Source organism: Rattus norvegicus, chromosome 16 (genome assembly GCF_021556685.1).
Source record: "Rattus norvegicus strain SHRSP/BbbUtx chromosome 16, alternate assembly SHRSP_T2T, whole genome shotgun sequence".
Lineage (NCBI taxonomy): Eukaryota > Metazoa > Chordata > Mammalia > Rodentia > Muridae > Rattus > Rattus norvegicus.
In genome coordinates this window covers 13,627,207-13,652,096 of record NC_141549.1, presented here as the reverse complement: position 1 = coordinate 13,652,096, position 24,890 = coordinate 13,627,207, and the positions used below count along the sequence as shown (strand labels likewise).

General features: G+C 44.0%; 3 pseudogenes; all 3 read left to right on the top strand.

Moving 5' to 3' along the window:
- The first annotated feature begins 466 nt into the window (after positions 1 to 466).
- Positions 467 to 2,294, top strand: LOC120097456 (elongin-A3 member D-like; annotated as a pseudogene).
- A 3,305-nt stretch (positions 2,295 to 5,599) lies between these two features.
- LOC148000396 (uncharacterized) lies at positions 5,600 to 7,427 on the top strand (annotated as a pseudogene).
- A 3,308-nt stretch (positions 7,428 to 10,735) lies between these two features.
- Positions 10,736 to 12,563, top strand: LOC120093076 (elongin-A3 member D-like; annotated as a pseudogene).
- The last annotated feature ends 12,327 nt before the right edge of the window (positions 12,564 to 24,890 follow it).

The following is a 24,890-nucleotide window of genomic DNA, read 5'->3' as shown; positions in this document are numbered from 1 at the left end:
TGTAGGATTGGTAAAGATCTTCTCCCAAACTGTTGGCTGCTGTTTGGTCTTAATGACAGTGTCCTTTGCTTGCAGAGACTTTGAAATGATATGAGGTCCCATTGGTCTATTCTTGATCATAGAGCAGAAGCCATTGGTCTTTTATTCAGTATACTTTCCCTGTGTCCATGTATTCGACCCTCCCCACAGTTTTTCTTCCATTACTTTGATTCAATCTGGTCTTATGTGTATGACCTTGACCTACTTAGACTGCCACTTTGAACAAGGCTCTAGGAATGCATCTATTTGCATATTGGACCAGTCAGTAACTGACGTAGTGAGGAGGAGGTGTGGCCCAGGTTCCACCTGCCAGCCTCAGGTATAAAATGGCAAACCAAAGAGAGGAAAGGAGCACTAGGCGGTTGGCCTCTCTCTGAACTTGTGGTCTGCTCAGGACAGCACCCAGCTCACTAGAGGCAGGGCACGGACGAGTTGGGTCGAGTGTGCTGATCGAACCAAGAGTGTCCCTTCGTGTCCTTGGCTGTGGACATGGAACCAGGCTCTCAGGCAGGCGCCCTGCAGGAGATCCTGGACTGTCTGTGTCGAGAGAGCGACCCAGGAAAGATCTACAAAACACTGAAGAAACTGTCTTCTGTGCCTATCCTGTGCGACAGCCTGGCAGAGATTGGCTTCAGAAAGACCATAAAGACGTTGAAGAATCAGCAGCTCCTGCTCCCCTTTGTTAAGGACCTAGTAGACAAGTGGTCACCGGGGTTCGTGCTGGGACCCCAACAAGAGCAAGACTCCCTGGACTTTGGATTGCTGAGGAGCCACAGGACAGCGCATCAGAGCACTGGTCTAGAACAGACAAACCAGGAGCAAATATTCCAGGTAAGCCGAGTTGCTGGGGGACAGGTATTTTTTGGGCTCAGCAAATGCAACCCAGGCTGGATCCATTGCCTGAGCCCTAGCTGCAAGTCCAACAGAGATTTTCACCCACAGACGCCCAGGAGTCCAAGCCTGGATCCAGCAGAAAACAGGAGCTCTGAGCAGCAGCCAGCTGTCCAGGACCCAGGGCAGGTAGGAATCCAGGGTGCGAGCTTTGAGGAGCCTTTGAGCATGAGGGGCCTTTGATCATGAGGGAGCCAAGCCTCTCTCCAGAAAGCCAGGGCCTGTGTCAGAGAAACACAAGTGGCTTGTGATTGGGGGGCACAGAAACAACACTCATCAGGGCCCCGGGAGTGGGAGGAAGCCACTGGGACAGGTTGGGTGTTGGATTGCCTCAATTCTGAATGCTGATCTCCTTCTACAGGTCCCACCACCATGCAAGAGGAAGAGTGAACTCCCCTGGCTTGAGGAAGCTCGGGAGCCTCCCGCAAAGATTCCTCGAGGTGATTCTCAAATATCCAAGGAGCAGAATCCCACGGCTGACTGTGCTAGCCCAGATTCTCAGGGCTGTGGTCAAACCTGCCTTGCTGTGGATGGTGTCCCGCAGCCTTCTTCCTCTCAGCTGGATCGAGAAGCGTCACCTAGGGGCTGGTATCTCAGAAAGAACAACAAAACGCCAGTCTATTCAGGGCGTCTTCCAGCAGACCCTTGTCCTCAGGAATCCCACCCAGGGCTCCTGGGTAAGCCCCCGGCTGTCATCAGGAATGCTACTGTCGGACAATCGGTCAAAGAAGAAACTGAGCCTGGGCAGTCCAAGGAGAAGACACAGTGCCAGACGCAGACTAGCAAGCAAAGACAGAGCTCGACTAAGCCCTCTGCACACCTGTGTCTTCAGGAGTCCCAAGAGGAGAGGCTTCAGGCCGTCAGAGCCCGCATCCAAAACTCAATGGCCAAGAGGCTGCAAGCAAGACAGACAACCATGACCTCCTTCCATACCCAGCACAAGAGCCCTGGTCAACAAGGGGAGCTTGGACCCAGAAGGGCTGATACTGTACCAACTTCCCACTGTCTTCCTGAGGCTCCTACCCATCCAGGATCCCAGAAGCTTTCCTGCCTGCCCTCTCGAGCAATAGGCCCAAAAAAGGCACCACCTAAGAGACCTGCTCCACTCATGGCCAAGGCATTCAGGGACTACAGCCGTAGGTTCTACACAAAGTGACTTGCTGATGCTCTCCACAGTCACAGTACCTGCCACTCCTGGGACTTCGAAGGACTGGGCATACACTCTTTCTCCTGGAAGAACTGGCACAGAACACACTGTGGTTGTCAAGCTCCAGACACACTCCACAGCACCCATTTCTGGAGTTTTCACTGTGCCTCTGGACAAGATTTTCCAACCTACACCCTTGTCCCATGGCAAGTTGTAAATCATGCTCCAAAGTAAATAAATATCTACCTCCCCATTTATTCAGTGTGTTGGTGTTTACATGTCTTGAGAATGATGGATACAGATTAATGTAGATATTGCATTTCAGTTGGATAAATGGACTCACTCTGTACAGAGAGTTCCACAAAGGTACATTCATGTGATCATACCATCCAATATGTCTTAGAGTCATACTTAGTCATGTATGTAAATACGAGTTGAAATCTCCGTGGAAGAATAGCCCTCAATTCCCACAATCTAGATGATTTAGTGAATCTGAGAGATATTAAAGGTAAAAACAAAACAAAATAAAATAAAACCTGTCTAAATCGAGTGATTGTGCCTGTGTGTTACTGTGTGTGTGTGTGTGTGTGTGTGTGTGTGTGTGTGTGTGTGTGTGTGCGTGTGTCTTGTTAGGTGTGGGTTTGTGTTCGTGTATATGTTAGAGTTATGATTATTTTAGTGATAATGCAGAAGAGGCATTAAAACACACACAGATGAGAGTAAGAAGAAAGAAGATACAGAAAGAGATAACCTGCATGTCCAGATGAGGAGCAAAGTGGGCCAAAGTTTGCCGATTTTCTCTCCTATTAGGGGAAGTGCACTGGTACACGGACACCCAGCCTTAGTCCATACCTGTGATAGTGCTTTGGGTCCAAGGTCATGTGAACAAAAGCCATGGAGAAAACCAGGTACGTGTCTACCTATTTAGAAAAGAAGTATGGAGTAGTCACACAGAGTTTCAAAAAGGAGATAAACATTGATAGTAAAGAAAAAAGAGACAGACCTAAAGTGGCAGAGAGGCAAGCAGAAGGAGATTCAATCAAAATGAAGGGCAATCTCCTGACAACCCAGCAAGTGGAGACACAGGTGGCCAATGTCAAAATGGAAATGCAAAGGTCTGGCTTGGCTTTTGGTCTTTGTACCTGTGGGGAAAGCCATGGCCAGGAGATGTGGGGAGAAGGAAGGTATTAGAAGACAAGAGAGGCTTGCAGCACTTTGTTGCTTAAGAAAGTTGGCCTACACAGGAAAAATCCTTGCCCTATGAAGGCTCAAATAGCTTAGTCAAAATGCTGCCATGACGTTTTGCATTGTGCAGAAAACTGTGAGGAGAGTAGACTGCATCCTGTTGTTGTTTTGTTTGTTATTCTAGTTGTTCCTTTCTAACCTTTTCCTTCTTTTATTCCACCCTTCCTTTGTAACTTCTTTCTTCATTCCATCTGTCTTTTCTTCTTTTAATGCTCTCTTTCTGTTCCTTTTTTTTTACTTATTTCTATCATTTCTTCTTTCCTTCTGTTTTTATTTCTTTTTCTATCTTGTGTTGGTTCGTTTTATTTAATCATTTTTATTGGATATATTATATATACATTTCAAATATTATCCAGTTCTGCCTTTTTTTTTTCAAATAAGACCCCTATCCATTTTGTCTTCCTCTTGTTCTAGCGAGGTGAGTGCCTGCCCATCCAACCATGCTTTCCCATTTCCCTACACTGAGTTTTCCAGTTTTCCCATCTTAGTTAGGGTTTTTATTCCCACACAAACATCATGACCAAGAAAAGAGTTGGGGAGGAAAGGGTTTATTCAGCACCAAAGGAAGTCAAGACTCGAACTCAAGCAGGTCAGAAAGCAGAAGCTGATACTGTGGCCCTGGTGACAGGTTTGTTTCTGACTTATGTTCCCTAACTTACTCAGTTTGCTCTCTTAGGGAAGCCAAGACTAACACCCCAGAGATGATACCACTCACACTGAGCTGTGTCCTCCTTTGTTGTTCCTAGTTGTTGAAATGCCTTACACCTGTGTCTCCTGAGGCATTTCCTCAACTGGGTCTCTGTTCTCTGGGATAACGCAAGCTTATGTCACTTTGACACACAGAATTTTTCACTACACCTCCTAATAAATTGTTGGTTCCCCCTTCTAAAAGCACTGAAACATCCTCACTTTGGTAGTCCTTCCTCTTAAGGTTCTGGTATTGTATGGACTATATCCTGGCTACTCCAAGCTTGGTCTGCTATCCATTTCTAAGGGAGTGAAGACTATGTTTTGTTGTGGTTGTTATTGAGGTTATTGTTGGTTTGTTTCTATTGGTTTTTGCTTTTGTTTTGTTTTGTTTTATTTTGTTTTCTTTGTGTGTTTGTGGGTGTGTTTGGTTTACCTCCCTGAGGATAATTTCTTGTTCCATCCATTTGCACTAGAATGTCATGATTTGCTTTTTGTTAGTAGCATAGTAATTATTCAATTCTGAATATGTCCCACGTTTTCTTTATCCCTTCCTCTGTTGATGGACACCTGATATCTTTCCAGCTTCTGGGTATTCTAATCAATGCTGCAATGAACAAAGTGGATCAAATGTCCATTGCAAAGTTTGGAGCATCTTCTCGGTGTATTCTAGGATTGGTATAGCTTGGGCCTCAGGTAATTCAATCTCTAATTTTCTGAGGAAACTCCCAACTGATTTCCAGAGTGGTTGTTCCAGCTTAGAGAGCCACTTATTTTAGAGGGTGTGTCTAGGCTTCTCCACATCCTCACCAGCAACTGCTATAATCTGAGTTTTTGATCTCAGCCATTCTGACTGCCCTCTTACGGAATCTCTGTGGTCTTTTCTTTTCTTTTTTTTTTTTTCTAGTTTTTTTTTTTTATATTATTTTATTTTTTTGCAGATTTGCATTTCCCTGATGCCTATGGATGTTGCAAATATCTGTAGGTTCTTATCAGACATTAGATGTTCCTCAGATGAGAATTCTTGTTTAGCTCTGCACCCCATTTTAAAGAGAGTTATTTAAATCTCTGGAGTGTAACTATTTGAGTTCTTTGAATCTTTTGGATATAGGGCATCTATTGTATGTAGGATTGGTAAAGATCTTCTCCCAAACTGTTGGCTGCTGTTTGGTCTTAATGACAGTGTCCTTTGCTTGCAGAGACTTTGAAATGATATGAGGTCCCATTGGTCTATTCTTGATCATAGAGCAGAAGCCATTGGTCTTTTATTCAGTATACTTTCCCTGTGTCCATGTATTCGACCCTCCCCACAGTTTTTCTTCCATTACTTTGATTCAATCTGGTCTTATGTGTATGACCTTGACCTACTTAGACTGCCACTTTGAACAAGGCTCTAGGAATGCATCTATTTGCATATTGGACCAGTCAGTAACTGACATAGTGAGGAGGAGGTGTGGCCCAGGTTCCACCTGCCAGCCTCAGGTATAAAATGGCAAACCAAAGAGAGGAAAGGAGCACTAGGCGGTTGGCCTCTCTCTGAACTTGTGGTCTGCTCAGGACAGCACCCAGCTCACTAGAGGCAGGGCACGGACGAGTTGGGTCGAGTGTGCTGATCGAACCAAGAGTGTCCCTTCGTGTCCTTGGCTGTGGACATGGAACCAGGCTCTCAGGCAGGCGCCCTGCAGGAGATCCTGGACTGTCTGTGTCGAGAGAGCGACCCAGGAAAGATCTACAAAACACTGAAGAAACTGTCTTCTGTGCCTATCCTGTGCGACAGCCTGGCAGAGATTGGCTTCAGAAAGACCATAAAGACGTTGAAGAATCAGCAGCTCCTGCTCCCCTTTGTTAAGGACCTAGTAGACAAGTGGTCACCGGGGTTCGTGCTGGGACCCCAACAAGAGCAAGACTCCCTGGACTTTGGATTGCTGAGGAGCCACAGGACAGCGCATCAGAGCACTGGTCTAGAACAGACAAACCAGGAGCAAATATTCCAGGTAAGCCGAGTTGCTGGGGGACAGGTATTTTTTGGGCTCAGCAAATGCAACCCAGGCTGGATCCATTGCCTGAGCCCTAGCTGCAAGTCCAACAGAGATTTTCACCCACAGACGCCCAGGAGTCCAAGCCTGGATCCAGCAGAAAACAGGAGCTCTGAGCAGCAGCCAGCTGTCCAGGACCCAGGGCAGGTAGGAATCCAGGGTGCGAGCTTTGAGGAGCCTTTGAGCATGAGGGGCCTTTGATCATGAGGGAGCCAAGCCTCTCTCCAGAAAGCCAGGGCCTGTGTCAGAGAAACACAAGTGGCTTGTGATTGGGGGGCACAGAAACAACACTCATCAGGGCCCCGGGAGTGGGAGGAAGCCACTGGGACAGGTTGGGTGTTGGATTGCCTCAATTCTGAATGCTGATCTCCTTCTACAGGTCCCACCACCATGCAAGAGGAAGAGTGAACTCCCCTGGCTTGAGGAAGCTCGGGAGCCTCCCGCAAAGATTCCTCGAGGTGATTCTCAAATATCCAAGGAGCAGAATCCCACGGCTGACTGTGCTAGCCCAGATTCTCAGGGCTGTGGTCAAACCTGCCTTGCTGTGGATGGTGTCCCGCAGCCTTCTTCCTCTCAGCTGGATCGAGAAGCGTCACCTAGGGGCTGGTATCTCAGAAAGAACAACAAAACGCCAGTCTATTCAGGGCGTCTTCCAGCAGACCCTTGTCCTCAGGAATCCCACCCAGGGCTCCTGGGTAAGCCCCCGGCTGTCATCAGGAATGCTACTGTCGGACAATCGGTCAAAGAAGAAACTGAGCCTGGGCAGTCCAAGGAGAAGACACAGTGCCAGACGCAGACTAGCAAGCAAAGACAGAGCTCGACTAAGCCCTCTGCACACCTGTGTCTTCAGGAGTCCCAAGAGGAGAGGCTTCAGGCCGTCAGAGCCCGCATCCAAAACTCAATGGCCAAGAGGCTGCAAGCAAGACAGACAACCATGACCTCCTTCCATACCCAGCACAAGAGCCCTGGTCAACAAGGGGAGCTTGGACCCAGAAGGGCTGATACTGTACCAACTTCCCACTGTCTTCCTGAGGCTCCTACCCATCCAGGATCCCAGAAGCTTTCCTGCCTGCCCTCTCGAGCAATAGGCCCAAAAAAGGCGCCACCTAAGAGACCTGCTCCACTCATGGCCAAGGCATTCAGGGACTACAGCCGTAGGTTCTACACAAAGTGACTTGCTGATGCTCTCCACAGTCACAGTACCTGCCACTCCTGGGACTTCGAAGGACTGGGCATACACTCTTTCTCCTGGAAGAACTGGCACAGAACACACTGTGGTTGTCAAGCTCCAGACACACTCCACAGCACCCATTTCTGGAGTTTTCACTGTGCCTCTGGACAAGATTTTCCAACCTACACCCTTGTCCCATGGCAAGTTGTAAATCATGCTCCAAAGTAAATAAATATCTACCTCCCCATTTATTCAGTGTGTTGGTGTTTACATGTCTTGAGAATGATGGATACAGATTAATGTAGATATTGCATTTCAGTTGGATAAATGGACTCACTCTGTACAGAGAGTTCCACAAAGGTACATTCATGTGATCATACCATCCAATATGTCTTAGAGTCATACTTAGTCATGTATGTAAATACGAGTTGAAATCTCCGTGGAAGAATAGCCCTCAATTCCCACAATCTAGATGATTTAGTGAATCTGAGAGATATTAAAGGTAAAAACAAAACAAAATAAAATAAAACCTGTCTAAATCGAGTGATTGTGCCTGTGTGTTACTGTGTGTGTGTGTGTGTGTGTGTGTGTGTGTGTGTGTGTGTGTGTGCGTGTGTCTTGTTAGGTGTGGGTTTGTGTTCGTGTATATGTTAGAGTTATGATTATTTTAGTGATAATGCAGAAGAGGCATTAAAACACACACAGATGAGAGTAAGAAGAAAGAAGATACAGAAAGAGATAACCTGCATGTCCAGATGAGGAGCAAAGTGGGCCAAAGTTTGCCGATTTTCTCTCCTATTAGGGGAAGTGCACTGGTACACGGACACCCAGCCTTAGTCCATACCTGTGATAGTGCTTTGGGTCCAAGGTCATGTGAACAAAAGCCATGGAGAAAACCAGGTACGTGTCTACCTATTTAGAAAAGAAGTATGGAGTAGTCACACAGAGTTTCAAAAAGGAGATAAACATTGATAGTAAAGAAAAAAGAGACAGACCTAAAGTGGCAGAGAGGCAAGCAGAAGGAGATTCAATCAAAATGAAGGGCAATCTCCTGACAACCCAGCAAGTGGAGACACAGGTGGCCAATGTCAAAATGGAAATGCAAAGGTCTGGCTTGGCTTTTGGTCTTTGTACCTGTGGGGAAAGCCATGGCCAGGAGATGTGGGGAGAAGGAAGGTATTAGAAGACAAGAGAGGCTTGCAGCACTTTGTTGCTTAAGAAAGTTGGCCTACACAGGAAAAATCCTTGCCCTATGAAGGCTCAAATAGCTTAGTCAAAATGCTGCCATGACGTTTTGCATTGTGCAGAAAACTGTGAGGAGAGTAGACTGCATCCTGTTGTTGTTTTGTTTGTTATTCTAGTTGTTCCTTTCTAACCTTTTCCTTCTTTTATTCCACCCTTCCTTTGTAACTTCTTTCTTCATTCCATCTGTCTTTTCTTCTTTTAATGCTCTCTTTCTGTTCCTTTTTTTTTACTTATTTCTATCATTTCTTCTTTCCTTCTGTTTTTATTTCTTTTTCTATCTTGTGTTGGTTCGTTTTATTTAATCATTTTTATTGGATATATTATATATACATTTCAAATATTATCCAGTTCTGCCTTTTTTTTTTCAAATAAGACCCCTATCCATTTTGTCTTCCTCTTGTTCTAGCGAGGTGAGTGCCTGCCCATCCAACCATGCTTTCCCATTTCCCTACACTGAGTTTTCCAGTTTTCCCATCTTAGTTAGGGTTTTTATTCCCACACAAACATCATGACCAAGAAAAGAGTTGGGGAGGAAAGGGTTTATTCAGCACCAAAGGAAGTCAAGACTCGAACTCAAGCAGGTCAGAAAGCAGAAGCTGATACTGTGGCCCTGGTGACAGGTTTGTTTCTGACTTATGTTCCCTAACTTACTCAGTTTGCTCTCTTAGGGAAGCCAAGACTAACACCCCAGAGATGATACCACTCACACTGAGCTGTGTCCTCCTTTGTTGTTCCTAGTTGTTGAAATGCCTTACACCTGTGTCTCCTGAGGCATTTCCTCAACTGGGTCTCTGTTCTCTGGGATAACGCAAGCTTATGTCACTTTGACACACAGAATTTTTCACTACACCTCCTAATAAATTGTTGGTTCCCCCTTCTAAAAGCACTGAAACATCCTCACTTTGGTAGTCCTTCCTCTTAAGGTTCTGGTATTGTATGGACTATATCCTGGCTACTCCAAGCTTGGTCTACTATCCATTTCTAAGGGAGTGAAGACTATGTTTTGTTGTGGTTGTTATTGAGGTTATTGTTGGTTTGTTTCTATTGGTTTTTGCTTTTGTTTTGTTTTGTTTTATTTTGTTTTCTTTGTGTGTTTGTGGGTGTGTTTGGTTTACCTCCCTGAGGATAATTTCTTGTTCCATCCATTTGCACTAGAATGTCATGATTTGCTTTTTGTTAGTAGCATAGTAATTATTCAATTCTGAATATGTCCCACATTTTCTTTATCCCTTCCTCTGTTGATGGACACCTGATGTCTTTCCAGCTTCTGGGTATTCTAGTCAATGCTGCTATGAACATAGTGGATCAAATGTCCATTGCAAAGTTTGGAGCATCTTCTCGGTGTATTCTAGGATTGGTATAGCTTGGGCCTCAGGTAATTCAATCTCTAATTTTCTGAGGAAACTCCCAAGTGATTTCCAGAGTGGTTGTTCCAGCTTAGAGAGCCACTTATTTTAGAGGTGTGTCTAGGCTTCTCCACATCCTCACCAGCAACTGCTATAATCTGAGTTTTTGATCTCAGCCATTCTGACTGCCCTCTTACGGAATCTCTGTGGTCTTTTCTTTTCTTTTTTTTTTTTTCTAGTTTTTTTTGTTTTTTTTTATATTATTTTATTTTTTTGCAGATTTGCATTTCCCTGATGCCTATGGATGTTGCAAATATCTGTAGGTTCTTATCAGACATTAGATGTTTCTCAGATGAGAATTCTTGTTTAGATCTGCACCCCATTTTAAAGAGAGTTATTTAAATCTCTGGAGTGTAACTATTTGAGTTCTTTGAGTCTTTTGGATATAGGGCATCTATTGTATGTAGGATTGGTAAAGATCTTCTCCCAAACTGTTGGCTGCTGTTTGGTCTTAATGACAGTGTCCTTTGCTTGCAGAGACTTTGAAATGATATGAGGTCCCATTGGTCTATTCTTGATCATAGAGCAGAAGCCATTGGTCTTTTATTCAGTATACTTTCCCTGTGTCCATGTATTCGACCCTCCCCACAGTTTTTCTTCCATTACTTTGATTCAATCTGGTCTTATGTGTATGACCTTGACCTACTTAGACTGCCACTTTGAACAAGGCTCTAGGAATGCATCTATTTGCATATTGGACCAGTCAGTAACTGACGTAGTGAGGAGGAGGTGTGGCCCAGGTTCCACCTGCCAGCCTCAGGTATAAAATGGCAAACCAAAGAGAGGAAAGGAGCACTAGGCGGTTGGCCTCTCTCTGAACTTGTGGTCTGCTCAGGACAGCACCCAGCTCACTAGAGGCAGGGCACGGACGAGTTGGGTCGAGTGTGCTGATCGAACCAAGAGTGTCCCTTCGTGTCCTTGGCTGTGGACATGGAACCAGGCTCTCAGGCAGGCGCCCTGCAGGAGATCCTGGACTGTCTGTGTCGAGAGAGCGACCCAGGAAAGATCTACAAAACACTGAAGAAACTGTCTTCTGTGCCTATCCTGTGCGACAGCCTGGCAGAGATTGGCTTCAGAAAGACCATAAAGACGTTGAAGAATCAGCAGCTCCTGCTCCCCTTTGTTAAGGACCTAGTAGACAAGTGGTCACCGGGGTTCGTGCTGGGACCCCAACAAGAGCAAGACTCCCTGGACTTTGGATTGCTGAGGAGCCACAGGACAGCGCATCAGAGCACTGGTCTAGAACAGACAAACCAGGAGCAAATATTCCAGGTAAGCCGAGTTGCTGGGGGACAGGTATTTTTTGGGCTCAGCAAATGCAACCCAGGCTGGATCCATTGCCTGAGCCCTAGCTGCAAGTCCAACAGAGATTTTCACCCACAGACGCCCAGGAGTCCAAGCCTGGATCCAGCAGAAAACAGGAGCTCTGAGCAGCAGCCAGCTGTCCAGGACCCAGGGCAGGTAGGAATCCAGGGTGCGAGCTTTGAGGAGCCTTTGAGCATGAGGGGCCTTTGATCATGAGGGAGCCAAGCCTCTCTCCAGAAAGCCAGGGCCTGTGTCAGAGAAACACAAGTGGCTTGTGATTGGGGGGCACAGAAACAACACTCATCAGGGCCCCGGGAGTGGGAGGAAGCCACTGGGACAGGTTGGGTGTTGGATTGCCTCAATTCTGAATGCTGATCTCCTTCTACAGGTCCCACCACCATGCAAGAGGAAGAGTGAACTCCCCTGGCTTGAGGAAGCTCGGGAGCCTCCCGCAAAGATTCCTCGAGGTGATTCTCAAATATCCAAGGAGCAGAATCCCACGGCTGACTGTGCTAGCCCAGATTCTCAGGGCTGTGGTCAAACCTGCCTTGCTGTGGATGGTGTCCCGCAGCCTTCTTCCTCTCAGCTGGATCGAGAAGCGTCACCTAGGGGCTGGTATCTCAGAAAGAACAACAAAACGCCAGTCTATTCAGGGCGTCTTCCAGCAGACCCTTGTCCTCAGGAATCCCACCCAGGGCTCCTGGGTAAGCCCCCGGCTGTCATCAGGAATGCTACTGTCGGACAATCGGTCAAAGAAGAAACTGAGCCTGGGCAGTCCAAGGAGAAGACACAGTGCCAGACGCAGACTAGCAAGCAAAGACAGAGCTCGACTAAGCCCTCTGCACACCTGTGTCTTCAGGAGTCCCAAGAGGAGAGGCTTCAGGCCGTCAGAGCCCGCATCCAAAACTCAATGGCCAAGAGGCTGCAAGCAAGACAGACAACCATGACCTCCTTCCATACCCAGCACAAGAGCCCTGGTCAACAAGGGGAGCTTGGACCCAGAAGGGCTGATACTGTACCAACTTCCCACAGTCTTCCTGAGGCTCCTACCCATCCAGGATCCCAGAAGCTTTCCTGCCTGCCCTCTCGAGCAATAGGCCCAAAAAAGGCGCCACCTAAGAGACCTGCTCCACTCATGGCCAAGGCATTCAGGGACTACAGCCGTAGGTTCTACACAAAGTGACTTGCTGATGCTCTCCACAGTCACAGTACCTGCCACTCCTGGGACTTCGAAGGACTGGGCATACACTCTTTCTCCTGGAAGAACTGGCACAGAACACACTGTGGTTGTCAAGCTCCAGACACACTCCACAGCACCCTTTTCTGGAGTTTTCACTGTGCCTCTGGACAAGATTTTCCAACCTACACCCTTGTCCCATGGCAAGTTGTAAATCATGCTCCAAAGTAAATAAATATCTACCTCCCCATTTATTCAGTGTGTTGGTGTTTACATGTCTTGAGAATGATGGATACAGATTAATGTAGATATTGCATTTCAGTTGGATAAATGGACTCACTCTGTACAGAGAGTTCCACAAAGGTACATTCATGTGATCATACCATCCAATATGTCTTAGAGTCATACTTAGTCATGTATGTAAATACGAGTTGAAATCTCCGTGGAAGAATAGCCCTCAATTCCCACAATCTAGATGATTTAGTGAATCTGAGAGATATTAAAGGTAAAAACAAAACAAAATAAAATAAAACCTGTCTAAATCGAGTGATTGTGCCTGTGTGTTACTGTGTGTGTGTGTGTGTGTGTGTGTGCGTGCGTGTGTCTTGTGAGTTGTGGGTTTGTGTTCGTGTATATGTTAGAGTTATGATTATTTTAGTGATAATGCAGAAGAGGCATTAAAACACACACAGATGCGAGTAAGAAGAAAGAAGATACAGAAAGAGATAACCTGCATGTCCAGATGAGGAGCAAAGTGGGCCAAAGTTTGCCGATTTTCTCTCCTATTAGGGGAAGTGCACTGGTACACGGACACCCAGCCTTAGTCCATACCTGTGATAGTGCTTTGGGTCCAAGGTCATGTGAACAAAAGCCATGGAGAAAACCAGGTACGTGTCTACCTATTTAGAAAAGAAGTATGGAGTAGTCACACAGAGTTTCAAAAAGGAGATAAACATTGATAGTAAAGAAAAAAGAGACAGACCTAAAGTGGCAGAGAGGCAAGCAGAAGGAGATTCAATCAAAATGAAGGGCAATCTCCTGACAACCCAGCAAGTGGAGACACAGGTGGCCAATGTCAAAATGGAAATGCAAAGGTCTGGCTTGGCTTTTGGTCTTTGTACCTGTGGGGAAAGCCATGGCCAGGAGATGTGGGGAGAAGGAAGGTATTAGAAGACAAGAGAGGCTTGCAGCACTTTGTTGCTTAAGAAAGTTGGCCTACACAGGAAAAATCCTTGCCCTATGAAGGCTCAAATAGCTTAGTCAAAATGCTGCCATGACGTTTTGCATTGTGCAGAAAACTGTGAGGAGAGTAGACTGCATCCTGTTGTTGTTTTGTTTGTTATTCTAGTTGTTCCTTTCTAACCTTTTCCTTCTTTTATTCCACCCTTCCTTTGTAACTTCTTTCTTCATTCCATCTGTCTTTTCTTCTTTTAATGCTCTCTTTCTGTTCCTTTTTTTTTACTTATTTCTATCATTTCTTCTTTCCTTCTGTTTTTATTTCTTTTTCTATCTTGTGTTGGTTCGTTTTATTTAATCATTTTTATTGGATATATTATATATACATTTCAAATATTATCCAGTTCTGCCTTTTTTTTTCAAATAAGACCCCTATCCATTTTGTCTTCCTCTTGTTCTAGCGAGGTGAGTGCCTGCCCATCCAACCATGCTTTCCCATTTCCCTACACTGAGTTTTCCAGTTTTCCCATCTTAGTTAGGGTTTTTATTCCCACACAAACATCATGACCAAGAAAAGAGTTGGGGAGGAAAGTGTTTATTCAGCACCAAAGGAAGTCAAGACTCGAACTCAAGCAGGTCAGAAAGCAGAAGCTGATACTGTGGCCCTGGTGACAGGTTTGTTTCTGACTTATGTTCCCTAACTTACTCAGTTTGCTCTCTTAGGGAAGCCAAGACTAACACCCCAGAGATGATACCACTCACACTGAGCTGTGTCCTCCTTTGTTGTTCCTAGTTGTTGAAATGCCTTACACCTGTGTCTCCTGAGGCATTTCCTCAACTGGGTCTCTGTTCTCTGGGATAACGCAAGCTTATGTCACTTTGACACACAGAATTTTTCACTACACCTCCTAATAAATTGTTGGTTCCCCCTTCTAAAAGCACTGAAACATCCTCACTTTGGTAGTCCTTCCTCTTAAGGTTCTGGTATTGTATGGACTATATCCTGGCTACTCCAAGCTTGGTCTACTATCCATTTCTAAGGGAGTGAAGACTATGTTTTGTTGTGGTTGTTATTGAGGTTATTGTTGGTTTGTTTCTATTGGTTTTTGCTTTTGTTTTGTTTTGTTTTGTTTTGTTTTCTTTGTGTGTTTGTGGGTGTGTTTGGTTTACTTCCCTGAGGATAATTTCTTGTTCCATCCATTTGCACTAGAATGTCATGATTTGCTTTTTGTTAGTAGCATAGTAATTATTCAATTTTGAATATGTCCCACGTTTTCTTTATCCCTTCCTCTGTTGATGGACACCTGATATCTTTCCAGCTTCTGGGTATTCTAATCAATGCTGCTAAGAACATAGTGGATCAAATGTCCATTGCAAAGTTTGGAACATCATCTCGGTGTATTCTAGGATTGGTATAGCTTGGGCCTCAGGTAATTCAATCTCTAATTTTCTGAGGAAACTCCCAACTGATTTCCAGAGTGGTTGTTCCAGCTTAGAGAGCCACTTATTTTAGAGGGTGTGTCTAGGCTTCTCCACATCCTCACCAGCAACTGTTATAATCTGAGTTTTTGATCTCAGCCATTCTGACTGCCCTCTTACGGAATCTCTATGGTCTTTTCTTTTCTTTTTTTTTTTCTAGTTTTTTTTTGTTTTTTTTTTATATTATTTTATTTTTTAGCAGATTTGCATTTCCCTGATGCCTATGGATGTTGCAAATATCTGTAGGTCCTTATCAGACATTAGATGTTCCTCAGATGAGAATTCTTGTTTAGATCTGCACCCCATTTTAAAGAGAGTTATTTAAATCTCTGGAGTGTAGCTATTTGAGTTCTTTGAGTCTTTTGGATATAGGGCATCTATTGCATGTAGGATTGGTAAAGATCTTCTCCCAAACTGTTGGCTGCTGTTTGGTCTTAATGACAGTGTCCTTTGCTTGCAGAGACTTTGAAATGATATGAGGTCCCATTGGTCTATTTCATACCCAGCACAAGAGCCCTGGACCCAGAAGGGCTGATACTGTACCAACTTCCCACAGTCTTCCTGAGGCTCCTCCCCATCCAGGATCCCAGAAGCTTTCCTGCCTGCCCTCTCGAGCAATAGGCTCAAAAAAGGCGCCACCTAAGAGACCTGCTCCACTCATGGCCAAGGCATTCAGGGACTACAGCCGTAGGTTCTACACAAAGTGACTTGCTGATGCTCTCCACAGTCACAGTACCTGCCACTCCTGGGACTTTGAAGGACTGGGCATACACTCTTTCTCCTGGAAGAACTGGCACAGTACACACTGTGGTTGTCAAGCTCCAGACACACTCCACAGCACCCTTTTCTGGAGTTTTCACCTTGCCTCTGGAGAAGATTTTCCAACCTTAACCCTTGTCCCATGTCAAGTTGTAAATCATGCCTCAATTCAATAAATATCTACTTCCCACTTTATTCAGTGTGTTGGTGTTTACATTTCTTGAGAATGATGGATACTGATTAATGTACATATTGCATATCAGTTGGATAAGTGGACCAACACTGTACAGACTGATCCACAAAGGTACATTTATGTTTTCATACCAAAGAATAGGTACATAGAGTCATACTTACTCATGTATGTAAACACGAGTTGAAATCTCCGTGCAAGACTAGCCCTAAGTTCTCACAATCTACATGATTTTCTGAATCTGAGAGATATTAGAGGTAAAAACAAACAAACAATAAAATAAAACCAGTCTAAATTGTGTGAATGTATCTCTGTGTTAGTTTGTGTGTGTGTGTGTGTGTGTATGTGTGTTTTGCTTGTTCATGTGTGTGTTTCTGGGTTTGTGTGTTTGTGTTTGAGTATATGATAGAGTTATGATTATGTTAGTGATAATGCACCAGAGGCATAGAAACACACACAGGTAAGAGCAAGAAGAAAGAAGAGATAGAAAGAGACAAAGAGAGATAATATGCGTGTCCAGATGAGGAGCAAAGTGGGTCAAAGTTCGTAGAATTTCTCTCTATAAGGGGAAGTACACTGGTACATGGACACCCAGCCTTAGTCTATAACTGTGATAGTGCTTTGGATCCAAGGTCATATGAACAAAAGCCATGGAGAAAACCAGGTACGTGTCTACCTATTTAGAAAAGAAGTATTGAGTAGTCACACGGAGATTCAAAAAGGAGACAAACATTGATAGTGAAGAAAAAAGAGACAGACCTAAAGTGGCAGAGAGGCAAACAGGAGATTCAGTCAAAATGAAAGGCAATCTCCTGACAACCCAGCAAGTGGAGACACAGATGGCCAATGTCAAAATGGAAATGCAAAGGTGTGTCTCGGCTTTTGGTCGTTATACCTGTGTGTCCCACGCTATCGTCTTGCCAACAAGAACGCACGCGGACACCAGGATCCTTCTGCAGCAAAGCGTTTACTGTACAGCTCTCTTAAACAGGGACAGGGGGACCTCAAGTGCTCGCCTTATATAGACAGCAGGTTGAGGCTATGCTAATTGTCCTTCAGGGATTGGCGGAGCATGAGTTATCTTATTAGCATGGTACTGCTCCCTCATTAGCATATTACTTGCCAACTGATGCCAGGTGCAAAGCCTGTGCATGAGCAGTACCGTTGTTCACCACAGGAGGGCGCCCTACATTCTCCCCCTTTTTTGTTTAATAAAATGACTGGTCTAGATCTGGGTGTCATGTCAATCTTGTCATTGCTCCTGTCTTAGGTCGTTCTCATCCAAACTCGGCCTTTTCCATTATAGAGTTACCCTATCGCCTCCGGAACCCATGTCTTAGGTTGGTCCGAGCTCGAGGAAACTTGCCCATCTCTGGATACAATGACTCCACATGACAGTGACAAAAATGATCTAGGGTAAACTCTTAATCTTTCAAAGAGGCCAGTCATATGTTGGGAGAAGCACCCCTTTAATGATGGTCATAGCCTGGTAAACAACCACTTTGTGTCTGGCATGTTCTCTTTTTTAAATGTCCAATAAGCCAGAGACCTACTCCGCATCCGAGGAGGACAATAGCTTCCCAGGCAAACATGCCTGCCCACTCCTTAAAAAGGGGAGAAAGTATTGGTGATCCATGAGGTCAAATCTTCAACTGTTTTGGGATCCAACTTAGTGCTGTTGAGGACAGCAAGTGTCTTGATAGTTGCTCTGCTTTCATGGACCAGTTTCCCTTCAGGTAATTCAAGATTTCTTTGCTCTGTTGAAAATGCTCAGAAAAGTTAGCTTGCAAAGGAATAATGCATAAATTCTAAAGGAGGAAACACAGGACAGCTGCATCATATGACACAGTGTTTCAATTTGTTCCTGAACTAAATCTATCCTTTGATTATCTAACAGAAAGCCAGGTGCCAAATGGGTACATTGCTCACATTAGTGCTTATATTATATTGAATATTGAAATGTGGCTCTACGCAACCAAACGCAGGGCAGGGAAGAGTTCCCAACAGCAAAACATAAGGTATGCGACAGAGAAAAGTCAATGGTGGCATACCGTTGGGGCATCTCTCCATCTGGCACTATACAGGCAACATCACGCAAACAGGAGGAAGTGGAAAAGGTTAGCAAAACAGTAGAATTGCCATGAACTGGCATGGATACCGGCCAGGATCTGGCAATAGCCCACAAGATGAGTGAATCAACCTGGATTACCATTCCCAGTAATAGTAGGGTTCGTAGTTTCATCTCCAGGAAGAGCATAAGGCAATTTTCGAGTCAAGTGCTCAGGTACCCAAATTGGATTTTCCTGATTCTGCGGAAAAACACAAACAGCTCCCCTGGATCTTATTAATATAGGATCCGGGCCTTTCCAAACATCCTTCCATTTTACCATCTCTTTTGGTCTATCAGGCTCTGAACAGTGACGTTCGGCCGCAGTATGGCCTTGGGCATCAAGATTTAAAAAATTAAGGGTGAAGAGTGCCATGGAAACAGCCACTCTTGGTACTGAGGGTAGAGCCTCCTCGACTCCCCCTTTTTGTTTAATTAAATAGGATTTGAGAGTGCAATGGGCACGTTCTACAATGCCCTGCCCTTGAGGATTATACAGGAGACCAGTCAAGTGAGTCACATCCATCTGGTGGCAGAATTGTTGAAATTTTTGAGAAGTATAAGCTGGTCCGTTGTCTGTCTTAAGGAGTTTGGGTTTACCCCAAGCACTCCACGCCTCAAGGCAATGTTGAATTACATGCGAGGCCTTTTCCCCTGTTAGAGGTGTAGCAAACATGATGCCAGAGCATGTATCAATAGAAACATGCAGATACTTAAGTCTTCCAAAAGTAGGGATATAAGTAACATCCATTTGCCAGACCTGCAGTGGTCTGATTCCTCGTGGATTAACTCCCACATGGGGTACAGGCAGGAATTGACAACAATTTTGACATTGGGTAACTATCTCCCTAGCTTCTTTTCTAGTCAAAGCAAATTGGCGGTGTAAAGTTTCAGCTGTCACATGAAATTGTCTGTGAAATTCTCTTGCTACCTCTAATCAGGGGGACAAGGCGACTGCAATCACTCTTGTAGCTCGGTCTGCTAGGTCATTTCCGCGGGACATTGGACCAGGAAGGCCCGAGTGAGCTCTAATATGTGTTATAAATGCAGGGGATCTCCTGCCAAGAAGGGTAGATTGAATTTGTTGGAAAATTTGAGCAAGTTTGCTGGAAGGCCTAATTACTCCAGCCACCTCAAGAATCTTAACCGCATTAACCACATAGGAGGAATCTGATACAATGTTAAGTGGGCTCGGGAAGGCCTCGGGGACTTCTAGCACCACTAAACATTCTACAACTTGGGGTGAGGTTTCATTATATTGTTTAGATACTACCTTATTATTGACCACATAAGCACCTACACCAGTTTTTGACCCGTCTGTATACAGTACAGTCCCATCAATGAGTGGTTCCTGTGACATTATGTGTGGGAACACAATGGCTTGGCTTAAGGCAAATTGTAGGATCGGGTGTTTTGGATAATGATTATCAATCTGTCCAGCAAAGGAAGTGACTAACACTGCCCAAACATTTGAGGTAGCAGCTAATGTTTGAACCTGAATAGCTGTGTATGGCACTATCAAAATTTGGGGTTCTTTTCCAAAATGAGTAGTAGCTGCCTTTAAACCGCGGAGTGCAAGCTGAGCAACCACATTGGGATACCAGTCAATAATCTTAGCAGGAGATGCACTGGGATGGATACACAATAAAGGCCCATTTTGCCACAAGACAGCTGTTGGTAATTGCATAGTTTTGAAAACACATAAATCAAAGGGCTTGGTTTCATCAATGCGCTGTAATTGAGCATCCTGTAAGGCACTTTCTACAACTTGTAAGGCCTGGTTTGCTGCTGGCGTCAATGCTCTCGGAGAGGAGATATGAGGGTCCCCTTCCAAAATGTCAAATAAAGGTTTTAACTCAGCAGAGGGAATCTTCAAGAACGGTCTCAGCCAATTTATATCTCCCAATAATTTTTGGAAATCATTTAAGGTATGTAAATGGTCTCTACGAATCTCTAATTTCTGAGGAACTATTTTTTCAGGATAAATGGCTGATCCCAGAAATAAGCCAATTTCTGCAATTTGAACCTTTTCTGTAGCGACTTGTATTCCCCATTGCCCCAATGTTTCGATTAGGATTGGATATGAGGTCTGTAAGATTGCTAAATCTCCATGGCACATAAGAATGTCATCCATGTAATGGATCAAAAGCAAAGATGGAAACTGCTTCCTTATAGGTTCAAGGGCTAGTTGTACATATAGTTGGCAAATAGTAGGGCTATTGGCCATGCCTTGAGGCAGAGCTTTCCAATGAAATCTTCTATCAGGTTCAAGATGATTAATAGCTGGTATAGTAAATGCAAACCTCTGTCTGTCTTGTGGGCATAAGGGGATGGAAAAGAAGCAATCCTTGATATCTATAATTATTATCTTCCATTGTTTAGGTAAGGCGGAGGTTGGATCTAGCCAAATAAATGCATCTGTGCATTAATGGCCCTCAAATCATGGAGAAGTCTCCCCTTTCCTGATTTTTTCTTAATTACAAAAATAGGAGTATTCCATGGTGAAATAGAGGGTTCTAAATGACCAAGCTGTAATTGTTCATTAACCAGCTTCCAATTTTTCAGAGGATAGAGGCCATTGAGGAACCCATATGGCTTCTTCTGCGAGCCAGGGTATGGGCATAGAACCCTCAATGGCCCCTAGGAAAAACCCAGGCCCTGTCTTCCTATATTACCTTCTTGTGGGTCCGGTTCTAATTTTCTTTGTTCTTTTCTTCCTAGTCCCCTCCCTTCCTTGTAACCCATTCTCTTCATAATCCCAACAGCTTGTTGAGAATACTCATTGGTCAATGTTAGTCCCAGACCCTGTAAGATATCCCTCCCCAAAAGGTTAACAGGAAGAGGGAGGACATGTAGAGGGCCGCAATAACATTCGCCACCGCTAGATGGCGCTGGCTTCCTCTGCGCCCCACGTGGAAGGCCAGGATAGCCTCCGCCATTACAAGATGGCGCCAGCCTTCGCCGCGCCAGCCGACTTCCTTTCAGGAAGTTAACTGTGTGCGCATGTGCAAGAGTGCCTTCGTGCCAGGTCTTTGCCCACTCTGGGGCGTGCCTATGAGATCATCGGTAAGCAACCAATCAGGCGTGGACACACCACATTAGGGTGTATATAAGCAGCGCCATTCTGGGGCTTGCTCTCTCCTCTTCAAGATGTAATAAACGCTTTGCTGCAGAAGGATCCTGGTGTCCGCGCGTCGTTCTTGCTGGCGAGACGTTGGGCGCGCGACATTTGATGCCGAAACCCGGAACAAATGCCACACCATCGCCGGCGCTGAGGAGAGCCTCTGCTCACAGAGAGGGTCCAGAACTGCAGGTCGAGAGGTAAGCTCTGAGAGGCATGTTTGGTCTTGACACAGCATGTCAGAAACAGAGTGGGATGAAAGATTAAAGAGCTCAAAGAGAAAAGGTGCACATAAGAAAAAAGGCCCTTCCAAGGATTTTAGATCCAAGGAAGCGAGAGATAGGGGAAAGGACGCCCCGGGAGAGAAACAGGGAAAGGAGGAGAAAGCCCCGAAAAGGAAAAACCTTTATCCGGTAAAGGAGTTAGAGGCTTTGGGGCTTGATAGTTCAGAAACAGAAGAGCTTAGCCCCTCTGAGGAAGAGGATTTAGAAGATGAGGCAGCTCGCTATGAAGAAGAAAGATATGGGCCTAGGTGGAGAGCCACTGTGAAGAAACTGAAAGTTATGGATCCTTCATGGACAAGGCTGATAATTTTGTTTATTTTTTTCTTTGTGTGGGAAGCCATTACAGCCGTTAGGACAGGTCAGAGGGTCCTTACAGAACAACAAGAAAGTACGTCGGAGGGAGAAAAGGTCTCTAAAGAAAAAACGAAAAGAAAAGGAGATAAAAGGAACACAGTATTTTGGGAGAAAAATTTTGTCTTTGTGCCTGTAAACGGCGTGCTTAAGCTCCGGCGCCGGCTCTCGGGACGCCTCAGTGTCCGTGCGCTGACGCGACAGCTTTACAGAGTCATACTGATCAGATTTGATAGAAGCAGACCGCCTGAAAATTTATTCAGGAGAATCAAACAAAAGGATATCTCAATGCCCATGCACAGCTTGATGGAGTTAATGTAATTGGGTCGTGAGTGAAAATACTCAGGACTGTGTTTCACTTCCATACCATTGGCGAATGTCAGTCGTGCTGCTCATATAATATATCTCAGTATCTTACAGGAATTGGGTTTCAACACGTTGATGGACTAGTCCAGGAGTTGAGACAATCCATCGTCCATATCGACTCCACTCGAGTGGATAGTCACCGTGAACACCATCTGGTTTCTTCCCTCTTTGTCTATTGTCTGTCCCTGGTGCACCAGGATGTCCCCATGTCTGTCAGTTTATGTCTGTGGTTCTTGCTCCTCGTTGTTTAAATGTTTTATGTTTCATGTTCAAAAGAAAAAAAAATGGTAAAAACTTTATCTGCTGGTCGTTCACACCTTGACTTGGTTTTAACTCGTTTCAAAAGGGAACAAATGAATAAAAAACAGTTTCAATCAAGTCTTTGGACCCCTGTGCCTGGAGCCAGGTGTCTAGATTAGCTGGAGAAGCTGCCCAGAGGCTAAGTGTCTACACGAGCTGATCTTAAAGGCGCCAACAGCTTCTCAGCTTCTTCGATACAAGAGTTGATAGCTGTTTCTCTTAGAAAAATCCCTGACTTATTATTTGACTCAACAGGTGACAAGGTGCTTCTCTTAAAATCATAGCTAAAAAGGTAAAAATGGTGCTTGGTCTAAATATTAAAGATATGTGTAGCCACTTCAATTTTGTTTCTCATTGGTTTTAAATGTGTAAATATGCTCTACTTGCCTTGGTTATGGACTATTGGCTTTCAAGTTATTGGATATGGTTAAAAAGGTATAATATTGGTAACAGAAAGTTGACATAAACCTGGTAATTTGGATGGAGTTATTTCTAGACAACATGTGGCATGAGCCAACCCAGGGAAACAGGTCTAAATTGAGATAATATTTTTATGGAATTCTTATCCTAGAAACCAGGCTTCTAAAAGAATTTAGGACAATGTCTCTTTGTTGAGGTTCTAGAGACTACGCCATCGTGCGTTCATATATAGGAATTGGCAGTCAAACTTTGTACTAGTTTGTTGGAGGTCGAGTTTTGCTTTCCTAGTTGTGGTTTGCCCTGAGGCTATCTGTATTTTAATGCTAATTCCACTGCCCCAAGGACAGCTGCCTAGAACTCAGGTGACCTTGTAGTTGTGCTCTGGTGTTACAAGAAGAACTTAAAGATTGTGATTAAGGATTGCCAGTGTTACATTGACTAACTCAAACTTATTTTTAATTAAGAAAAAATCAAACAGGTAGAGATTGTTACAAGATTTACGAAGGATTGATGAGGTTTTAGAACTTGTGAGAACATTACAGCCAGTTTACTTACTCCAACTGCCATTTCAAGATAGATTTAGAGGATTGATTTTGAGTTTTCATTTCGTGAGCCTGCTTATAATTTTAGAGAGCCCATAGAGTGATATCATTAAGAATGGCTAATAGCCTTATATTATGTAATTTTGTTGCTTCTTCAATGTAAGAAGTTAGAACTTAAATCTTTCAGTGTATATGGAAATTTTTACTACAAACCTTTGCTCTCAATATGAGCTTTAATATTTGGGGAGTAGCTGTTAGACTACTCCAGAAAAGAATGTTTGAAGCTAATTTCAAGCTTCTAAGGATATGTTAATTGTGTAAGTACCTCACCCTACCAGAGGACTTAGGTCTTTGTTATGCACATTGGAGATAAAGCTTCAGCTGTGTTAATACAGAATTGTAGACTAGAGTCATGGAAGTATATTAAAAAGAAACCTGGTGAAACATATCTTATTCCAAACAACAGTTAATTGGTTATTGCAAAACACTGATATTTGGCCTATTACATATACAAATTTTTCAGGCAAAATTGATAATTTTACTCTTTACATGCTTTTGTACTTCCTGTATATTTGTGCATACAACCCATAGAAAATGTGCTTAGTGGTTCATCTAATGAAAAGGCTACGTATATGATTGGATCACTTGTTTATTCTCTTGAGTTTCTGTTGCTTCAACACAGATTATTAATTTCCGTGGTTTAGCCACTGTTTTTAAATCAAACTTTCAATTCACATACTGATAGCCAATGTGTGGCTTGTGGTTTACAATTGATTTCAATAACTTAATGCTTTATTAGAGACAGGTTTTCTACTTAAAATCAGTGAGTGATTTCAGTGTAAATTGTCTGACAACTCACTGTCCTTTCAGTGCTCTGGCTCAGACAACTAAACAAAACCATAGACCCAGCTCTTTGAAAATGATAATGGAGTTGATATAAAAAGAGGAAGACTTCATTTGCTTACTTTAAATTCTCAGCCTCGCCCTGCCAGCTCAGAGATTTCTAGTAAGACTGAAATTGGACAATATTTACAAGATTTGACATTTCTAATTAATGCTTATGTTTAGGTAAATAAAGTTTGTGAGGTGCTAGAGAAATGGCTTAGTGGTTAAGAGCACTAAGTACTGTTCCTTTATAGGACATTTAAGAACTCAAACTGGATTGCCTGGGCTCCTTAACAAGGGAGGACAATGATACCAGACAGATTGTAGGCTTTACATAGGAACAATTAGTCAAAAAATCTCATTCTTTATATATCCAAAACAATAATGCTGGAGACAATAATTTGGTATACAAGTCAATTTATAAATACAAGTGCTCAGTGTCCTCAATTTAATCCTCGAGGACTTACCTTAATAAATAATATCTTTACTATATCTTAATAAATAAAAAGGGGGAGTTATCCCTGTATGCTAAATAATGCTCCTTTTATTTCAATTTTAAAA